The sequence below is a fragment of the Lepidothrix coronata genome, unplaced genomic scaffold (assembly GCF_001604755.1).
Source record: "Lepidothrix coronata isolate B3197 unplaced genomic scaffold, Lepidothrix_coronata-1.0 Scaffold22, whole genome shotgun sequence".
In the NCBI taxonomy this organism is placed as follows: Eukaryota; Metazoa; Chordata; class Aves; order Passeriformes; family Pipridae; genus Lepidothrix; species Lepidothrix coronata.
Genome location: NW_016690202.1, coordinates 6,249,945 through 6,264,595, shown reverse-complemented (window position 1 = coordinate 6,264,595; position 14,651 = coordinate 6,249,945). Strand labels below are relative to the sequence as shown.

Sequence of the window (14,651 nt, the reverse complement as noted above, 5' to 3'; positions counted from 1 at the left end):
TGCAAAACTAATCCTGTCCATGATCTGTGTGAACAGAGATATCATAAAACAAAAAGGTTTATTAGGCTGCTACTTTATTCCACCACACAGCCTAAATAATGAAAGGACTACAATCTGAAATATGTATTTCCGCTCTTTCCTCCATTAAGAAACTAAAAAGGTATTGGTGAAAAATAAGTAAGGAATGTGTGCATGCATGTGTTAGATACAGCATTTCCTGGATAAACAAATTCTAGTTTATTGTAGAGACAATTTTAGTTTAAATTATGAAATCTTTAATGCTCACATACAGCCAGTGTCTGGCTCTCCATTCTCGATACATCAGCCTCACTGAAATTTGAAATTACACAGTACTTTCCAACAGCTACAACCGCTAAACTAATGAAACATGTACAGTAACAGTTAAGGTTAAAAAGGTACATACAAGGCCTTGCACCTGTCTGCATTTCCAGTACAGAACCACTCATCCATCCACACCTTCACAGAATACTGTCAACTTTTGTGACACTTCACAGTGAAAGAAGTGAGGGCACTTATAACCTCAAGAATCACAAAATACTCTGAGTTGGAAGGGACCCACAAAGATCATCAAGTCCAGCTCTTAGGTGAATGGCCTACGTGGGGATCAAACCACAACCTTGGTGTTATATTAACACCACGCTCTAACCAACTGAGCCAATTTCAGGGTTTCTTGCACCTTTTTACTTATCTGACATCTGCATTTTCTTCCCCTCATTCATAAAATATTTGGACTTTCTTCCATTATTCTTGTATTCAGACTAAACATCAATTCTCATCCAGTCTACTGCCAAGCAACCTGCCAATCTCTCTTTTCCTTCCAGACAAATATCAATACTTCTCATTCCTCACACTTCAAAAGAAATTCTCATCACAATACCACACTCTTGTCCACTAACAGAACTGAGTCTTTGCACAACCTGTTTTTCAGAAGCAATTTGTTTCTTCCACTAACAAATCAAAACTAATTTCCTCTTCAAAACCATTTCAGTCCAACTGAAAATCAATTTTCCAACCTCCCATATAATTTTAGCCTGAAAATACAAACATATTCGCCATATAGTTTCTGATCCTAATATTTATGTAATGTGTTTTTGGTTATTTATTTTCTTTCCATTTTACCATCCAGAGGCACTCAAAACTTGACTCAAAACTTTGCTCAAGCAAATCTGAGAACAATGGATCCAGAAAGACAAAAGGGTGTTTCAGCAATGTAAAATGAAAGACACAATACTTGGCTGGATTTGGGCCCTGAAGTTTGGTTCCAAGTAGGTCAGACGTTAACTACCGTCAAGATCAGAAAGCAATCTTAAAACATACTTGACTCTGAGAACAGAACAACTAATGGCTCTTTTATTAACAGGACAAAAGGAAGGAATGTAAGAAAGCAACAGAGCCATAACAGGAGAGATGTGGCTGAACATGACGGAAAAGTTCTGAAAAAGAAGAGTAAAGAGACAGTAAGAAAGTAATGAACAGAGAGGCATCTGCAGGGATGAAGCCACAAAGCCATTTACATTCTTGCTCTCTCCTCATTTTAAGCCATTTTATTTCCAGAATCCTATTGAGTTCCTGTAAACTCATCTCATGCTTCACTACTGCAAGAAAGGAAAGCAGCAGTATTTTTACTGTTGTGGTAAAAGAAGAAAATTCCTTTTCTTACAACGCTGGACACATAAACATTTAGAAACAGTAAGGACATATTCTACTCTCCCAAAAGTGTCTTTGACTGAGACTGTCTTCTTTTTATTTGTAGGTTAAAAATAGTTACCTTGTGTGTGGTGCAATATTATTCATATTAGAAAGTCCATTTTTACAATTTAACTTTTTTTTCTACCAGCTGCTATGTAAGCTTACCAAATGTGGCTAGAAGACCATTTAACCCTGTTGCTGCATCTTGTATGTTTTTGCCAGGGAGGCCTTTATGTGGTTTTGGGTTTTTTTGTTCCCTTAGACTCTCTTTCTTCTTCTTTATGTGTCATTGGCAAGGATGATTTCCCACCTTATTTGCCTGATAGCAAGGGGATGTCCAGCAGTTTTATTTCCTTAATTTCTTCTTTTAACAGCTCAGTGAGTAACCGGAAATTATGTCTAGATGAGAAAGGTACTGGACCAAACAATAGACAAGTATTCTAGAATCACTGTAATGTATTATAACAAATTAACTATTAGATGAGAAATTATATTTTGTTTTAAATCAGAAATAACCAAAAATTGTTTTGACTAATAACACAATAGCAGTAATTCATGTATGCTTACCACCTCCGAACAGATACTTCTCTGTAACAGGGGAAAGCAATTTTGCTTTTGCTTAAGAATCTGGGATTTCTTAAAATGTCTTATTTCACCTTTTGAACTAATCAAGAATAATCAAGAATAATCAAGAAATCATAATAATTTAGGTCATCTTAATTTGAGAAAAGGCAGCAATATGAAATTTACAAAGCAATATAAACAAAAAAGAAGGGAAGTGTTCTAACATTACCTATATAAGTAGCTCCTCAAGCACAAGAGCAAATCTTAGTAAGAAATAGAAGAATTTTAGGCATAAATAATATCCCTAGTACAAGCTCTTACTAAACAAATTTGGCATACTGATTCATCACACATTTATGCTCCTCAAGGGAAGAAACTTATGTTCCACAATTAATTTTATTAGTAAGCAATGACGTTACAGAGCAACTATTAAGAAAGTCAAATATTAAAACTAACTTGACTTGTGAACTCGTACTCAAGAATCCAGTTTGATGAAAGAACCGAATCGCACAGTCATACCCTTGTAACTAGCTCTAGGAGACATTCATTCCAGCAAAACAGAATCCACTGGTCTCAAGTGGTTGAAGTTTAATGACCTGACAAAAACAAAAGGCCATAACACTCCAAAAGTTCCAATTGGTTTAACAGTCCATGAATCTCAGAGAAGCAAAGTGAATCAAAAAAAAGAAAAGACAAAAAACCCACAATCCCCCAAATATAAATAAGTGTATTACATGCATGTAATATTATAATGTATAATTAAGTACTCAGCAATCTAATGGCGACAATTTGATTTATCCAAATTTATTTAAAATAGCTTCTTTAAGTTATGTTTGAAATTGAAGAGAACATTTAATATAAACCACTCGTGTTGCATGTTTACTTTTTAAACTGTTTCACATGTTTAATCACTGAAGCAGTCAAATAGTTCTTTGCACTTGTTTTTAATTAAACATGGCATATTATGATGCATTTTTATGTAAGAAGAGATGGAACTTAATGAGTTCCATCTAAACTTGGAGTTTTAATTCATTACATTACGCTAAAAAGTACATCAACTGTAGTTTTCAATATAGTAATTTTTAACTTTTTTCTAGCATACTGGATTTCAAAATTTGAAATGTAACAACAACATAGAACTTCTGAAAAAATTACAGTTGACATTATTCAATACAATACTTATAAAGAAATGCTACATGACCAACTAAATTTATTAAAACACATTTGTTTTTTTCAAACTGCACAGTTAATTAGAGGGGAAGTACGGTCATTACATGAACTGAACAGCCTGTTTCTGGTCACAATGTCCTTCAAGGATTTAAATCAAGCACAGCTCATCATCTTATGGTTATTTTTACACATAAACTGGAAGAAGAAATTGTTCCCAGTTTGGTTGTTGAAAAGTCTCTCAGGACCACCTACTGCCCTGGCTTTTATTTAGAAGTCTGCCAATATTCAGATCTTACTTGAATTCCAAATTCTGTGTCCAGGCCCTATCTCATTGCCCCAGCACAGAAAAAACACTGACAAACAAGAACAAGTTCACAACAGAGGACACTAACATAAGTGGAGACTGTAGCACAGACCCTGTAAGTACAGACAGGGGAACAAGGCCTATTCCACCTGGAGAAGACAGGGGGAACAGAACAGCAGCCCTGGCCACCAACAAGGAGGTTATTCAGAAGACAGAGCCAAGCTCTTCACAGGACGAGAGACAACTGGCACAAGTTGAAACACAAGATGTTCAAAGAGGATGTAAGGAGAAAGTCTGACATCCGGAGAAAGTCCAGCAGTCAACGTGTTGTCTCCATCCTTAAAGGGTTTTGTGACCTGACTGGATACAGCTTTTGTACCCATTATGATATCATTAGTGACCCTGCTTTATGCAGAACTTTGGAGCAGAAACCAACTGAGGTCCCCTCTCGTCAAAGTATTCTGTGATTCTATAAGTACCATATCTCCAAAAGTTACATTGTTTTACTAAATCTAGGCTTTAGCAGAACTATAGTAATAAGCTCCAAATGGTTTTCTTTAAAACAAAGAATAATTTAAAGAAATCTTCTCCATCTCTATTACCTGTCTGTCCACTGAAGATCAGGAATTATATGCTCTAGTTTTCATTCAGTGTGTCCCCTTAGCATGAAAGGGGTAATCACTTTTCCTGGCTTCACACATATTTAACCTATTAACTGTTAAAAGAGCACTCCAGGTCACTTCCCCTTCCTTCTCAGTCAAAAACACTTCTGCTACATTGTGACAAGTCAAATTAATAGTTAGTTTCTTAGTCAAGACGTACAACAGATGTGGAAGATGGAGAAAAGCAGTTTGACACATTACCACAAAGCACTAAGTGCCCTGCATGCTGTTTAAAAGCAAAGCTTTTCCATTAGTTCCAGACATGTTTTCAAGTAATCTAAATGTAAAGCTGTCCAAAGACCTTTCCCATAAGTTGGTAGAAGAGTCCACAAGGCTACTGAAGGGATAAGAAACTAGACAATGCCTTATAGCACATTATGGCATGTGGTTAACTTGCTGTAATATCATGTAATGACAAACTTCAGATATCCTTCTAAAAAGCCTGACTGTAAGAAATACTATTTCATCACCTTACACAGTCATAACAACCGCACAACCACAACACAACAACTTAAACTACAAAAAGAGATGTTAGGTAGTAACAACTTACCCCAAAATTTTTACCTCAGGTTCCAGAGTTCAAAAAACCTATGTATCAAAACTCACCAAACCATCATAAAATTGCCAAATCCTACAATCTTTTTAGAAAACGAAGTAAACATTTTAACATTCCAAAGTGAGTTTAAAACTCAGTTTTGTGAGTTCACAGGCAAAAATATTGATAACCTATCAGTCTGAGCAAGTGGCAGAGCTCTGAGAAAACAGACCTGGAAAAATACAAGCCCAAGAAACTTACGGCACAGCTTAAGCCTGCTGCAGTCTAAAGATATCCTTCTAAACACTGTTAATACACCTGAACCAGCCTGGGTAGCAATGGCAGTGTGAAACTTTCAGTATTCTGTGTATTTGCACTGCTCTGGTTTCCAGCTGCTGAAATATGACCTTGTTCAGGTACACCGATGTGTGTTAAGATCACACATGCAACTATATTGCAGACATAGCTTCAAATTTATTTGGTTCTGACAGATACTGGTGTAATCTTATTAACCTCAACCAAATAAACCTCCTGGTTTATTTATTCTCCACTTTGACCCAAGTCTATTTCATCACACTGCTCTTAGGTCTGCCAATGCAAAACAATGAAAAGTGAAGATTTCAGCTCATTTTTACATCCACCTAGCAAAGGGTCTGTACATTTTACTAACAGTTTTGCATTCTTATGGTCACAAACTTAAGTCTAATGTGCTCCTCTCTGGCTTCTGCAAGCATGCTTCTGAAATGCTCATTGGAATTCAGTGCTAGTATATCATCCTTTCAACACCAGAAACACCATTTTAGTGTGTTAAGCTTCAGTTTTAGGGACCAAAAGACACATTGGAATAGAATGCCCTCAAGTTAGCCAGCTAACTTGAAATCACCCCTAACCAAAGCCAGGTTAAAAGAAAAACAACCAGAAGTACTTTTTCACAAGCCCCCAGATAGCATAGCTACAAAAGTTTATGAAGACCCAGGCATACAGCATTAAAAGATAACCATGCACCTATTTACACAGTTGGTAGAGTAGTTCCAAAGTCTCAATCTTTTGGGAGCCAGCTGTTGGACTGACACATGCTTTACTGCCCACAGCCGAGGATCTAGGTCTTGTGCAATCCAATGCCCTCAGATTCCACTGGGAACCCAAAATTTCTTTTGTAGCTGAGTCCATCTTTGGGGTTATCCACGTTGCAATTACACAATATTTTCTCTGACACTGTAAATCAGTTTAAGAAGTTTTCCTGTCCGTTCTCCTCCCCTCATGCCACTTGTTCCAAAAGAGAAAAAAGAAATTAATTTTAACTTAGGTCACTTGTGATACAGTTTACAGCACAGCTCTACAAAGAGCTGTTGTGTTTACACAATTGACGGAGCAGTATATTACAGTGTTTTTGAGAGGGTGAGAAAAGAAAAGTTTGGAGAACTAGAGACAGTTTAAGAAACAGTTAATGCACATCATGAAACTACAACCTCTAACTTACTCTTACATCTCTATGACTTCACGGTTTTCCATTTCTGACAGAAAGTCCAAAATTCTTTGTCTGCTTGGATTCCTACCCATTTTCCCCAGCATAAGGAATTCCACAGTCCTTTGGCCATCAATTGCTAAGTATGCTTTCAACTGCTCCAAAGAGCAAAACCTCAAGGTAACGAAATATGAAGAAAACCCAAAAGAATGTCACTGTTTTACTTAGTGCAGAAATCTGAAAACTATGCACAGTAATCTGTCAAAATAATAAAAAAACTCATTGCTTAAAAACTGCTTATTAATACTGATCTTAATATGCTGAAGTGGGCATTCAAATTTCATACAACTTATCTGAAACTCTAAAGAGGATTTTACAAGACAAGAAAAATTGAAGACATTTCTATGTACATATTATTATAACACATCCCATATTAAAATAAAACTCCCAGGGATTCAAAAAACTAATCATAAGAGAGAATCTGCAGTGCCAGTGCCGCAAATTATGGCAAAATAGTGTGCGGAATAAGATTTGAAATGCCAGTTATAATTTCCAAAATTAATTTGTACAAGAAGCAGTTATCTCTATGAGGTACATTTCATAGTGAGGGGAAATGTCTTTAGTAGTTTGATGATGAAGTTGAAAACCATGCAAGCTTTCAAGTTCACCAATCCTCTTGGTACAACCTATAAAATGGGAATGGTTTGACTTTGGGTCCAGTTTTGATTCCTTCAGCTATAAGGAAGTAGTTTTAAAGGTTCCACTTACTTCGACTCCTTTTACTCCCTCCATCTTCTGAAGATTACACTTTGCCTTCTTTACCTTTGTAGACTATATGATTGGAAAAAGAATGTTTTTGATTCTGCTTATCTCTAAGAGGATGCCTCCTCATATGAACAGTTGCTATTTGGCCCCAACTCCTGATTTCCAAGCCCACAGGAGTACTCCTTCATTTAGGTGGGATGCAGCAAACACATTAAGTGGCTTTATTTCTCCTCTGCATTGCTCCTTTGTTTCAGAAAGAAGTATAGAGCTAGCTGGGGATTGCTGTCCCTTGTAACTGTATTAAAGTTAACTTATGAACAAACATAATACAGCATTGCTACATTTTGCAGAATCAGCAGAAAACATTAAAGAACGTCAGAATTCCCTGCAACTGAGAAATGCAGCAAAAGGGAGAATTTCTGCCGGCTTATAGTATGCAGTATACTAACTACATCACACATAACAGACTTTGTTTTTTTCCTGAACATGATCCTTCAATGTGACCCTTCACTTGAAAGCTGTATTTTTAAGAGGCTTTTGTCTTTATAAACTCAGAGCCTCCTATACTACTTGATTATCTCAATAGGTTTCCAAAGTACCTTTTCAACTCACAAAAAAACCATCTTTTATTGGGAATTAATGTTTGTTTTCCAATAGTCTTTCTCCTCAAATGCCCTTGCATTAATCTCAGTCAATTTCTATGTAATACATTCAGTATAACTCAGACACCATCCATGGCCCTATCTCCATAACTGAATTCATGTAAGCAATCCCATCATTTTATGTTGGACTTAAAAGGGCTCCCAATCTAAATGCACTTGAATAACCGAGGCCTATAAATTTTTTTATAAACACAGGTACCAAATTAACTGTATATTTATGTATCAAGATTGGATATTCAGAAGGCAAAATTTTTCTTACTTTAAAAATATCTGACAGTACTAGAAGCTCAAGCTGTAGCCTGTCTTGTGACACATTGAAGACTGATAAACATTTTGGTCATAACTATGATATCCTAGCAGTCAAGTAAGACTAACAGATAACAAAGAGAGAAAATATTCATTTAAAGCACATTAGACATGTCCTTTAAGATCTGTTATTTATGCATAGTGTCAATGCTAGACTAGGAAATGTTAACACTCTTCTAAACTATTAACGCTCTCCCTCCCAAAAACCTCCAAAAAGTCCTCATCCCCATACACTGTTTCTGGTAAACAGTATGACTTAGACTGTGCAAAAAAAAAATCTCACAAACTGATTTAAATTAATTTGATAGTTACTCTCATTAATTGCTACAAAAAAAGAAATCCTTGAGACCAATAAAGTCACATAAAGAAGCATTTTTTGATTTTTAATTATACATGCAAATAACTTTAATCACAACACCCTGAACATGTATAATAAATTCATTTATTTAAAACACCTGTAAAAGATTTTCTTAAGGCCTGAAATCTACTGCAAGGGCTCAAGCACATAAGCAGAACAATAAAGGGAATACCAGTTAAGATAGCTCCACTGGACTGTCAATAAAAAACTTTAAGTCACGAACAACGCATAGATCAAGAATAGGAGTAAACATCAGAAAAGGTCCTACATGGGAACACACACAGAGTAAGAAATACCACACCACACATATTTTTGCAAGCATATAAGCACTTTCAAAGTCCTAGCCTAGAAACAACTTTGGTGATAACTGGCTTACATGAGACTTGAGCAGGATCAAAACTGAGAGCTAGCCAAGCAAAAAAACCCAAAAGACATTAGATGCCAACAAACACAAAATAACAAACTCCTGAAAGAATAACTTGCACTTATTCCCACATGGCATTGAATTTTGAGCCAAGTGTAAGCAGATAAACAAAACAATCATGCACAGGATGTGCAGCTCAACAGAATCTCTGCTTAACAGAGGTACACAAGACAAGAAACAAAGTGTTCCAATGAAAATAGGAAAGAGATTGAAAACATTCTCAATTCACCTGGAATACTGTTTTTCGTGACATCAGAAAAAACACAGAAAACCAGATTCATAGACTTACATGAGATATGAACAAATGCTAAAGATTCTAGGAAAAAAGAAAATACATACACATACACACATATACCCCCTCCTCCCTCTGCCGCAAAAAAATACCACACAAAACCAGAAGACAGCCAAGAAGATAGAAAATCAAAACACTTTGAGCTAATGCCTCTTTTCCTAATAAAAGGAAATGTGCAACCGTTATTAAAAAGCAATCTACTAACAATAGGAACTCTGTAATACTACTGTGGAAGTCATTGTCAAAGACAGATGCAGAGACAACTCACCTCATAAAAGGACGATGCTTCTATTGATTTTAAATCAACAGTTACCTGCATTAGATCGGACTTTTTTTCTACAAATCAAATTTAAAGATTCATGTTTGACTGTGTGATATGACTGCATAACCAAAATTAGATAGACAACTGCCTTCCAGGCAACTCATTCTACATAACACATGGGGATTATCATTGTCCATGCAAACCAGAAGTCTCTGCAGTACTGCATAACTCACAGAGCTTAATATTTGAGTGAGGCATCACCCTTTTTCTTCCAGCATCTCACAGGCTGCAACTGACAGTGACAACATACCTTGTACTGGTACCTTGTAGCACTTCACTGTATTGGGAGCATATAACCTACTTAAGTGACAGATACAATGTACTTTCTAGATGAACACAGCATGCAGGTGCAGGACCTATTTGTACACGGCAAAGAAAACTGAGTGCAGTTCCTCCAACAGAACTACTATAAAGAAGCCTCGTTGTATATACATATTTTTTTACTGTTTTAGAGGTCTCCATAAAGACAGATCTACCTTATGCAATAATCTGCAAAGTCTCATATCCGGAAATTCCAGAAAGCTCCTCATTTACCTTTGGATAAAAAAATTGCATCTGAAACAAGTTAGAGAAATACAAACGTAAGCATGAGCTCAAATGTTGACTCAGATATTATTAGTATTACTCATATTAGTCATCTAACTGGGCTCATGCTGAGAACCCTGTGGGTGGACATATGAATAAATAAGTAACCCACCAAAATCAGTGCACAGCTAGGGTCAGAGGTTTTGAAACAGCAGCTCTATTAAGTTAAATGAAAAAAATATAACTGTGTACTGCCTAATAAAAGTGATAATATCTGCAAGCAAGTTTAGGTAAAAAGTTGGGGGGCAGTGTTATAACAAAAATGCTAACCTGTAATAGAATAAGAGCACTGGTATAGGATAATCTGGGTTGAAAGGTACCTCAGGGGGTCATCTAGTTCAACCTCCTCCTTTAAGCTCCAGTTATTTTTATTAAAAAAAGACAAAAGATTTTGGTTGCCATCTTCCAAATCAGTTGGGTTTTTTTAGAACACCATTAAAACAAGTATTTTTTTTTATTATTGCATGGTCAACTACATCAATTGTTTTTTAATGGAAGTTTTGTAACATTTGATGGTAGTTCTCTTTTATTCATAACCAACACCATTTAATTAATGTCTCTGTTTAACATTACTACATTTCTGAATCTTATTTTCCTTTTAAAGTTCTTTCAGATGAAATGCTAGGTTGTTTCTTGTAACTGCTAACTTCGTCACTTAGCTTTTTGTTTACATAAGGTCATACTGTAAAAATGCTCCAGAGCTGAGAAAAGAGACCGATGGCAAAGCAACAACCCTGTTCAGCAACTGCTTTACTTACAAATTGAGCAAGAAGATGCCACTGCTAGTACAAGATGGTAGTGACATTCACTGTAGTAGTATTCTGTCATCATGCATAACATTACCTCCACATTAGAAATGGTTATTCCACAGAGATTTCAACCTTTTTATTAGCCTAATCATCACTCTGAACAGCTACAAGTGAAAAGCAGTAACAGCCTCCTTTCATTTTCCAGTTCCAGTTCCAGTCAGTCTGATTTGATCAATAAGGATGTTGAACCATTTTCTGCATTCTGTGAACTTCTTGTTCATCACAACTTCCCCTCTCAGCAGCAAATACTACTTCCTCAAGTTGCTGTTGCATTTACAAAAATTAAAAACTCTGTAAAGAGCTCAAATTTAAGGCTCCTCTGGAAAGTGCACCACTGCTTAAAATCTCTATCATTTCACACAACAATATTGTAGTTGTTTAATACAAAATTCTCTATTTACACCCCTGAAATCACTCGGGAGGTACTCTCATCAAGCAGAAGACAGTGATGGCTACTGTATTCCTACTGAATCCTCAAATTACTGCCACTGACCCCAAAAAGGGAAGATAAATGGGCAGGCCTAAGGAACATCACTACAATGTTACTCCCACATCACATACTAGGAAGACTGAGAAGCGGAGGAGGAAAAAAAAAAGTTAATCAAACTGTTCCAAACTACCTTTACTTTAACTGTGCAGAGAATCTCTCTACAATCTCCTGTTAATTTTGATTTTCCTTAAAATACAAACTTAATAAATACTCCTCTCTCACCTAAACTACATATACATTAAATTTTATTAACAATAGAACAAATTAAGAAGTAGATAAATTGGAAGGCTTTACAGGGCTAAGATGTCAGAAACATTCACATTCACCTTTAAGCAACAAATCTCAAGCACAGAATCACATTTGAAACTGTAAACAGCCATCACAATCTTCCCAACTATGTTTCCTTCTGCCCAACAACCAAAAGGAACACAGTCGACGTCTCTGAGCACAAAACAATTTAGAAAGGTGTCATTTTCTCACCTGTCACTGACTGCAGAGGTGACAAGGCCACAATCAGGTTCTAATTAGACTTCAGTCGCAAAAAAAAAAAAAAAATAAAATTCTGAAGACGTTTTATCTGCAATTCTTTTCTCAAAACACATAATCTTATGAAAACGAATTTAACTCGTAACCCACACCTAGTGGAACATTTCCCCACGCAGAAGCAAATTCAATGGAGACATACAGAGAAAAACCACAGATGTGTTTCTGTGCCTGCTTGCCCTCACCCTTGCAACGAGGTGGTTGTTTGTTTGTTTGGTTGTTTGTTTTATGGCACAAGTAAGAATTCTCGAGGAAGTTCTCCCGCAACACACAAACACGCACCACCTCCACCGACGAGGCGCGGCAGCCGGACTTCCAGCTGCTCCGCCGGCCCGGCCCGGAGCCCGGGAGTGCTGTTTACGGAGGGGGAGGGAGCAGCGGCGGTGCCCCGCACACCCCTCCCGGCTGCAGGGCTGCCCGCGCCCCTCGAGTGCCCGCCCGCCGTGGGGGAGCCCTTGCCCGCGGGACAGGACACGGGACACGGCGGGTGCAGCCGCCACCCCCACCCCCCCGGGCGGCGCCGGCCCCACTCACCCAGCGGCGCTGGCGGTGCAGCCCGGCGCGCAGGCAGCGTCCGCCCGCTCCCTCCCCATGCACGGCGGAGCCGGCGAGGGACGCGGCGGCACCTCCGCGCCGACCCGCGCTCTGCCCGCAGCCTCCGCCCGCCCTCGGCTGGGCGGTGCTCCCGCGCCCGCGTCACCGCGCCGCGGCCGGGCCGGGCCCTCAGCCCCGGGGCGGGGAGGCGGCGCCGCGCACAGCGGGATGGCGCTCAGTGCAGGGACGCCGTGCCAGCGGCCAGAGGGCAGGCACAGCGCGGCACAGCTCTCCCATGGGGCGGCAGCACCCTCGTCACGGAACCACAGAATATTCTGAGTTGGGAGGGACCCACAAGGATCATCGACTCCAACTCCTGGCCCTGCACAGCATATCCCCAAGAATCACGCCATGTGCCGGACAGCGTTGTCCAAACGCATTTCGAACTCTGTCCGGCTCCGCCGGCACTAGAGAGGCGGAGGGCACCAGGGGGTTGACAAACCTCTTCCCAGTCGGGAAGCGGAACCGCTGCCGTGCGGGCGGATGCTGCTTCCTGCCTCCGCTCTCACCCGAAAGTTGGTGTGGGCGGCAAGGGATTCTTGTGTCTGACAAGTCTCCGTCTGTAGGAGCTGCGGTGAGGTGAAAGCTGGATTAAAGTGAGGCAAAGGGCATCAGACCAGCGGTTTCACAGACCTAGCCTTGTCCGGCCGTGGTAAACAGAACCAGTGCGGTCTGGCAGCACAGTAGTGCGTGTGTTAGTTGGGCCAAAGGAAAAATGCACGGGTGGTTCTTTAAGCAACGCGTGTGTGTGCTAATTCTGTCCCACCTGCCGGGATTTATTGCACAGTTCTGACTTTGGAAATGTATGCTTTTCTGTAACTTCTTGTGTGTTGTTTTCTTATTTTCTTGTCCATTTCAAGTAAACACACCTCACCTGAAAGCTCAGGAACCGGGTTGTCTGTTAAAAGAACACAAATTGGGACAGGCAAGAACTAAAAAGCAATGTAAAATTTCAGTAGATGGCGAGTCACAAACTACCAACAGGCTCATGCTCATGACATGCAGTGATTTCAAAGCCAGCTGTTACCTGTCAGCTAGCAATTTGGTACTGTTAAAATATAATTATTTAAGGACAATCTTGTCACTTTCATTTCTCTAATGTCATGTGTGGTTTTTTACTCTGTGCAGAAGAAAAGAGTATGCCCATGTCCTATAGCATTATCTCACAGGAAACAAATATAGGCCATTTCAGAACTAGAAATTAACTCAGTAGGTACATTGCTTTACATATTTGTTTTTCTTGAATATGGAGTTCAAAGGATACCTGGTGATTTTGAAATAAAGTCAATTACAGCATTTTTTTTCTGTAATATCTAGCCCTTCATCTCACAGAAAGTTTCTGTGGTATTACATCCTCTACTACTTTGCTTTTCATTTTTAATGTATCTTTCCAGATTGCAACGTGGAAGACTCGCACAAACATGCTGCAGTGACCCTGACACCTCTTCCAAGCAGGGAAAGGAAACAAACTGCAAAATAAAAAATACTCTCATGCCTCCCAAATAAGATTACCTAATATGCCACTGGTATCCAGACCAAAAAGACTAGGAGAGGAGTGTGCTCTCTGCATATCTTAAGATATTGGGTGTGCTCACTGCATATCTTAAGACTCTGCTCATCAAGATAGCTGTGGACAGAACCCTGTAAATGCAAAGAATTCTACTGAAATAGATGTTATATATTGTTAAGTTTCAGCAGTTTGTCAGGGTCAGGTGTAGTTGGATCTGCAAAACTTCCTAGCCTCTGGAGTGATAAAGCACGCCATCACTTGATGGGATTGTGGAAGTCCAATATGTGTTAGGACTCCAAACATTACATTATCTAATGATACCTGGTGTTTTTGCTTTTGTTAATCTTCTATTATAATTAAACATATTTCAGTATAGCATTGCAAGAAACACTATTGTCATATGGAATATCCTCTTTCCCTAGTCTGTTCAGGGTTATTCATTACTTTCAACAGTGTTCCTTGCTATTACGTTGATTTTTAACAAGTCCTTTAAAAGGTATCTGCACCCAAACTAAGCATCTCAGATTTGCATCTTACTACCATTTAAGCATCCCCCTTTCCTTTCAGTTTGCTAAATGATC

General features: G+C 38.8%; 1 protein-coding gene across 4 annotated transcripts in view; it reads right to left on the bottom strand.

Moving 5' to 3' along the window:
- Positions 1 to 12,596, bottom strand: part of JAK2 (Janus kinase 2) — an 85,704-nt gene extending 73,108 nt beyond the window's left edge. For 3 of the 4 annotated variants that reach the window (XM_017808224.1, XM_017808223.1, XM_017808229.1), the window contains exons 1-2: positions 12,501 to 12,576; positions 11,904 to 11,952 (exon numbers count right to left, since the gene is read on the bottom strand). The gene's annotated coding sequence lies outside the window, so the exon portion shown is untranslated. Of the gene's footprint in view, positions 1 to 11,903; positions 11,953 to 12,500 lie in introns of all 4 variants that reach the window. The other variant, XM_017808225.1, reaches the window with a different exon arrangement.
- Positions 12,597 to 14,651: the final 2,055 nt, after the last annotated feature.